Source organism: Theobroma cacao, chromosome 1, assembly GCF_053813885.1.
Source record: "Theobroma cacao isolate CCN51 chromosome 1, ASM5381388v1, whole genome shotgun sequence".
In the NCBI taxonomy this organism is placed as follows: Eukaryota; Viridiplantae; Streptophyta; class Magnoliopsida; order Malvales; family Malvaceae; genus Theobroma; species Theobroma cacao.
Genome location: NC_142639.1, coordinates 30,783,616 through 30,791,451, shown reverse-complemented (window position 1 = coordinate 30,791,451; position 7,836 = coordinate 30,783,616).

The window sequence follows — 7,836 nt, the reverse complement described above, 5'->3', positions numbered from 1 at the left end:
TCTTCACTAAACCCTTAAACGAAGAACTATTTTGCAAAATTAAGAGAAATCTAGGAATGCTTAATGTAAATGAGCTTTAGGTAAATCTTTTGAGTCCTCCTTTTACAAGACAATAGAAACTTAGCTGATCAAGAGAATCATTTAACTGATTAAAAATGTTCTGTGTTGATCCTTTTATTCAGAATGCTTGGCTTAATCGATTAAATGTAAAACTTAATCAGTTAAAAAACTGAAATAAATAAATAATAATAATAATAATACATTGAAAAAAAAAGAAAAGGAGAATAGGGGAAGAGGGAAAAGAAAATTGTCTAACTAAAAACCAAAAATGGGAGCCAAAATTTTGAATTTTGAAAAAGGGATGCCTGACCTTATTTAAAGAGGGAGTTTAATAACCTCTCTTAACTCCACACCTTCTCTTTATATTTTCTCTCCTCTTGAATTGCTCTTTTCAAAACCAAAACCCCTCATCTCAAACTATTCAAACCCTAAGTAGAAAACTACCAAAAACAATGGCTAAATCTTCACTACCAAGTGATGCTTTGGAAAAGAAAAAGGAAAACATCCCATGGAAGATAGTCCATCATCCAAGGTTCAAAAGAAAGGGAAAAAAAGCCATCTAGTCTAGTGATTGAAAAAGCAAGAAAGAAAAGGCATCGAAATCAAAAAAAGAGGTGGAAAGAGGAAATTCCAACAAAAAAGGTAATTTTGTATCCTCAAAATTTAAGAATAAGATTTATGAGGAAAAATTTAAGAAAATAGAGAATACACCCATATCTTGTGGAAAATTCATTGATTGGGACAGTTTTGATGAAGTACCAGATATCAAAAATGGTCTGTCAGAATATTTTAAGGAACTCAAATTGAAAAAACTAAGTGTTTTTTAAAATAGATCTTATAGTGTTAATCTTGTCAAAGAATTTTACTCTAGAATTGCACTAGATAAAACAGAGCTTAATGATCTAGAAAATTTTGTTGAAGATGGCCTTAATGTGTTTTTGAATGGAAAGGAATTTGTGATCACTACTACTGGTCCGGAAAATTTGGTAAAAATTGAGTGTAATGTGGGTGAATATGAGATTCTAGAAGAATATGATCCCTCCCTCATCTCTATGGGAAATCATCATTAGGAAAAAGGAAAGATACTCTTCCAGGAGTTATGCAAGTTTTATCAAGAGTCCTCAAACTAAGACCTTACACTGCTTTATTGCATCAATAATTCATGGATGAAGTAGTAGCTTTAGCTATGTAAGTCTTCAAGACATGTGGCTGATGGAACATGCATTCAATGTAACTCCCCTCAATCTTGGTAGATTTATGATTGAAAGAATGGAGGGAACTTGCCATGTAAATAAAATTAATCTGGCATATGGAAACCTTATTACCTCCTTGGTAAGGAAAAAAGGAATCTAGAATACAAGATATCAAATGGATAAAGTCAAAAGCAAAGATCAAGCCATCTATTTGGGAAGTCTACCAAAAATGGGATATAAACTTGAAGGAGAAAAATTCATCAAAACTCCCGAAGACACCCCAAGAAATGAGTATCCCACCTCTACTCAAACAAAGTCAACCCCCTCTTACATCTCAAATGAGATGATTTTTAAATTTATTGATGAGAATTGATGGCAAGCTAACTGATCAGTCTGAGAAAATTCTAAAAATTAAAGATCATTTGCAAGAGATATCAAATTTTATGAAAAAAAAAAGGAAAAACACCGTCTGGTCCTACATCTGAAGGTACTTCAGTAGCCCCAAGTCCTATACCAGAAGGATAAACTGCTAAGAATCCCACTTCCCAAACTGAAGGTGGTGAACCTAAACCTATGCCAGCAAGAAAATAGTCTACTCCTGAACTTGAAGTTGAAGGATAATACAATGATGATGTAGAAGTGATTGAATCTTTTAATGACATCATTGACAATTCTAATCCTCAACAACATGATGAAGCACAAAAAGCTAAGCCATCCCCAACAAATTATGAGAAAGTCTTAATTATGGATGTGTTTCATCAAATGGTAAAGGAAGAGTAAATAGAAAAAGAAGTAGCAAGAAGTAAAACACAGAAACTAACACCTACAAGAACTTTGCCTGAATTAGTTCACACCATAGGTAGAAGTGAACCTATTGACAAAGTGAAAGAGAAAGCAAATGTATCTACATAAGATAAAGCCTAACTTACTAAAAAGGCAAAAAGAAATTGGCAACGAAAACCAAGTTCCTCAATAGAAGAATGTCTTTCAAGTTGGCTGACAAAGATAGATCCGTAGTTAAATCCTCGAGCCAGAATCCTCTCCAAGTCTCAGACACTCCTTCCCTTAATTCCTCACCCCAAAAATCATCACCTTTGTCATCTACCAGATCCCTCGATGTTCACTTTGGAACTGATGAATCCACCCCTTCTAACTCTTCTTGAATTAGTATACCATCCCTGTTTTGCTGATGACAAAAAGGGGAGAAAGTAGAAGTAACAATACAGTAATTTAGGAATTTGATTCTAATGATGCGTAGTTATTTATGACATTTTGCTATTTTGACTACTGATGGTTAGTGTTTGGATATTGATAACTTACTCTTTGTTATGATACCTTGTTATCTTTGTTGGCTTGTTAATGACATTTGTTTTTAGAATAGATATGGTCTGTTGATGATGATATGCTAATGATAGTTGGCTATAAGATTGATAATATCTTATCACTTATTACTAGTAGTTTTGTAAGTGTGTATGTTAATTCATGAATATATTATATTATATGTTTGAACCAATGTTTGTTATCTTCATTAAGAAATAAAAAAAATTAACTGGCCTGCTAAGTTAGATAACAAAATAACTTAAAAAGAGAGCATGCATACATTAAGGGGGAGCACACACTCAGGGGGAGAAATTCCTCATCTTGTGCAATACAAAAGGAATGAATAGATACTGTGCTATTAATCAACGAATGTTTTGTTATCATAAAAAAGGAAGAGATTTTTGGCTCCATAAGTTTTGGATGATAACAAAATATTCCCACTCATTAATGTCTAACTATACTTCTTAAGTGTGTAAGATGAAAATGTATGTCAATAATAAATTAATCACTGAACAACAAATATCAAAACTCATTAAAATAAGGAGTTACAAATAAGCCCCAAACAGAAGTCTCTTAGTTGGATAACTAAGGGAGTTAGTCAGCTAAAATCCAAAAGTGAAGTTGGCTGGTTCAAAGACAAAGAGCTCTTAATCGGTTGAAGCCTTACTTAATCAATTAAGAAAGTAAAGCAGATTGCGAGATAGAAAAGACTTAATTGATTAAGAAGTATTGTTAACCAGCTAAAAATACACTGTTTGAGAATTTAAATTTGAATGATTGAAGACAAACTAACGGCTATAATAGACTCTAAACTGTTTCCAATGGTCTGAAGCTATCAACATCCATCAAAATTGTTTTTTCAAGTATAAAAGACATCTCCAACGGCTAAAAAAAATATCAGATGCTTCCAAGAACAAAAAGAGCTCAAAAATAGCAAAAACTCTCTCAATCCTTCTTGTGTTTCACTCCAATCTTTGTAATGGAGTTTAGTACTTCATTTAGTACCATTCAGATTACGTTAGTGATCATAGGTATTTCTTTATATATGTACTTCTTGATCACTTAGAGTGTGCGAGTCACTCTAAAGGGATTAATCAAGCTTGGGTTAGCTTGATTGGTTTTATAAGTGTTGGGATGAGCCTTGCAGCCAATTAGGATTGGTTGAGGCTTAATTCCAATCATGCAATAGTATCATTCATGTTGAATGATTAGTGGTTTTCCTTCATCAATAAGACATTAATTATAATGAGTTATAAGTCTAATTAGATGAAATCCATGAGATTAATATACCTTGCAAGGAAACTGTAATGGGTTGTAATTATGAGATTCCTATGCATTAAAGCATAATCTCAAAATGTTCCTAGTCAATGTATCATTGAGAATGGATAGTAATGATTCTTAGAGACTGATATATTCTATGTTCCTTACTTTGGAAGTAAGCAATCGATCTTATAGATTGAAGTATAGAGATACTTGGAACTAGAATACAAGTGCTTGCCTAAGAGAGCAAGTTCACTAAACATGACCTGCCATGAGAAGTGCATTTGGTAATACACTCTAGTGTCTATGCAGCACTTCTCATGTGTTAGTTGTGTAAATACTCCCTAGACTTGAGACACCAAGTTGTCTTATGTGTGGAGTGCTATGCTTTGATTTCATCCTTACGGTTGCCTAATCAAGGATGCCAAAACAAGATGTTTTTGGGTATAGTATGAAGCATGTGAAGGCAAATGAGTGGTCAAAATAGGAATCATCACCTCAAGTGTTTTAGAGGACATATCCTATCAGTTCTTGGTTAACATTAGCTTATTGAAGTCCTTGGCCAAGGTGACATGGAGATTACGTAAAAGGTTTCATAACTCTTTATAAAGCTAAAGCTATAATTGCAGGAACAAATATGGAGGTCAATAAAAGTAGATATTGTACCAAGCTCTTATCATCTCCAAGATATATGATGAGGGAATGAATTACACTGATAGACTATACATTGAAAGGTTGTCAAAGAACCCTTGGACTCTCCCAACAATTGGGTGGCCATGATGCATTGCTAGATGCCAATCTTGGTCTATGAAATTGATTATAAATTAATTAATTGAAATTTATATTAATAACTTAAGTCATTAATCAATTCCATTGCCAACATGTTGGGAACCTAATGGGTCACACACAATGATTGCATTTGAATTAAATTGGGAGAGTAACGATTTAAGTTAGACTTAAATCACATGCGATGTAATTAACTTCTATAAACTTAATTAAAAGAGTTTAATTAAGTTTTTGACATAATTATAAATAGTTATAATTATAAAGTCTTGATTGCAAAATATAAAGGAAATTAATTTTGATTTTAATTTTCAAGGACTTAATCAAAAGAGTTTAATTAAATAATGGGCCCAATATTATAATGTGTTATAATATTGAAGGCTTAATTGCAAAATTGAAATTATTTTAACCTAACTATATAAGTCACATTTTAACTATTTTCCATATGAGAGTTTTTAGCAATTGAAGAAAACGTAGTTTTTGTCAGAAAAAGAAAAACGTTTTCTTTCATTGCCACCACTCCTTTTGTGTGAAAGAGAAAATTGCTTATGAAGCAATTTTCAAGAAAGGTTCGGCTAAGATTGTGAAAAAGAAGAAAAGGACAATTGTTGTCCTCTTTACTAGCACAAAATATAGTTAAAAACTCCTTCCTTCGTTGAAGGTTCAAGTGCAATCGTGTGTACTACTATTGGAAGCTAAACACTTGATTGGCTAGAGTTTTTGCTCCTTATGGTGTTCACGGGATTGCTTTGGGAAGTGCCATTGTGATTACGAAATTACTTGGCAAGGTAACTTTCTAAATAATAATTTATTTTGTGCTTTTATGTATTAAATATCACCAAGGTGATCCATGGGTGGAATCATGTTTTTGTTGTTTAGTTAAAAGTTTTAATTTTCTTTCCGCTGCGTATTTTGAGAATGTCATCCATAGCCAAACTCATCAATAGGTTCTAACTCAACCTAGGAAAAGTTAGATTTGGGTTTTGGTTGATCCCAGGGAAAAATCATTGTTACAAGTTGTGACTGAGCCTGTGAAAAGCCATTGTAAAAGCTTGGTGGAAGCTTGAAAATTCCACTAATTATAGTGATTTAGTTTGAAAATCTTTGATTGGAAGATCAAGGTAGTGGATGTAAGTCAAAAAGACCGAATCACTATAAATATTTGTGCATTATCTACCCTCTTTTACTTTTCATTTCATTTTTCTTTAAATCATTTTTTCATCTGACATTTAACTTCTCATCATTGACCTTTAACTAGCCTTTAATTAGAAGTCAAGTTTAGTGACATTCACAAAGTGCTATTCAGCCCCCTTTAGCACACTTCTTTGGGACCAACAGAGGAATCGATTCCTAATTATACAAAAAGTAAACTCTCTTCTTTTATTACAAGAAAAATCGATTGTTAAACAAGTAGATTTTGGAGAAACAAAAGCCATTTGATAGAGTGAGAATCAACACCAAGAGGAACGTCAAAAACTCAAAAAAGAAGCAAAAGTTGAAAAATGGATAAGATTGAAGTGCAAAATTCAAGTTTGAATTTTTGGATTAGCGCCAAACACACATAAAGAATCGACACTAAGAGTACAACATGTTGATTCTAGGAAAAGATAGAAAGGAGCAGACTTGGAGCATGTCATGAAGAATCGACACCAGATGAAGAACATGTCAATTCTCAAGGAAAACAGAAAGATGCAGATTTTTCAGAATTATAAAGAATTGACACAAAAAGTACAACATGTCGATTCTATAGGCACGATAGACAAAAGTTCTAATTAGCACGAAATAAAAAAAAAGTTTTGAATTTTACTCCAACGGTAGTAAAGGTCCAAGCTTATAAATACCCAACTAAAAGACATTAGAAAAAAAAGGAAGGAAGAGAGAATGAGAATGAGAAGAGAAAGAAAAAGAGAAAGAAATCAAGAGAAGAATATTTTTAAAAGAGTTGAACATCTTCAAAGATCATACATACCTTTCCTCATTATAGAAAGTTTCTAAGCTTAGATAATCTTTTTTATGATATTTATTCTTAAAAAGTTTTTGTTGGTCCCAAAGAATGTGCTAGAGGGGGATGAATAAACTTTATCGAATGTCACTAAAAATTGATTCCTAGTTAAGAGCTTATGAAAGGAAGTTGATGAGAAAAGTTTGAAACTTGTTAGAGGAATAAATTAGGAGTAAGTAGTACAAGGAGAAAGTATGAGTTTATTTTACATGCTCGTAAATTCTAAACAGATGCAAGTTAATATAATGGGTAAAATCTTGGGTAAAATACCCCTACTCCTCTAAGTTTTAATCGAATTTTTAAGTGAATTTATTAGTTTTCGAAATAGACACTTCGCCTTAAGAGTGCAAACATTGTTAACAACGATTATCAAAAAACTACAATACCTTTTTCTTTCTTTATTAATTTAAAAAATTATTATTATATTTTTTTAAAAATAAAAAAATAGAGAGCACAGACTCTTCAAGAAAAGTGAGCACCGTGGAGAGGAGCATAGGTGCTCCTTTAAGGAGCCCTAATGGGGACCTTTTTTTTAATTAATAAAAAATTAATAAAATTATATAATAGTTATTTTTAAAATTAATTAAGAGTAAAATTATCTTTTTACTTGTACCACGTCCTCAAACTGATAAAAATATTAATGATTGACTAACGGTTGGACCTACGTGTTTGGCGAAAAATATTTTTTTGGGGATGGAGTGTCCATTTTGAAAACTAATGGACTTCCATATAATTCTAATCAAGACTTAGGATGATGAGGATATTTTACCCTAAAATCTTTTATTGCTTGTATGGAAACATTTACCCATTAGTTTACAATAAAAAGGAAACCTTACTAATCCTAATTTTTGAGTTATTAACTTAATGTCCATTTCAAGAAGTACAAAAAAAGTGTCAAAAATTTTAGTGAAGAGTTAATGATAAAAATTACATTTTTAAAAGGAGATTGCAACTAAATTTTTTAAATAAAATATATATGTATTTTTTCAATACATTAATAAAACTGATTATACTAAAGTAAAATGTAATTTGTTCTTAACATAATACTTAAAAGAGCTTTTAAATTATTTAGAAAAATTTAAATAAATATTTATTTTTTTATTATATTCAATCAAGTTATTAATTTTTATTTTGGGACAAATAAGTTTTTATAACGGTTGATTAACTGTTGTTATTTAAAATATTACATAGTATGTTAACATATTATATTGGATGATA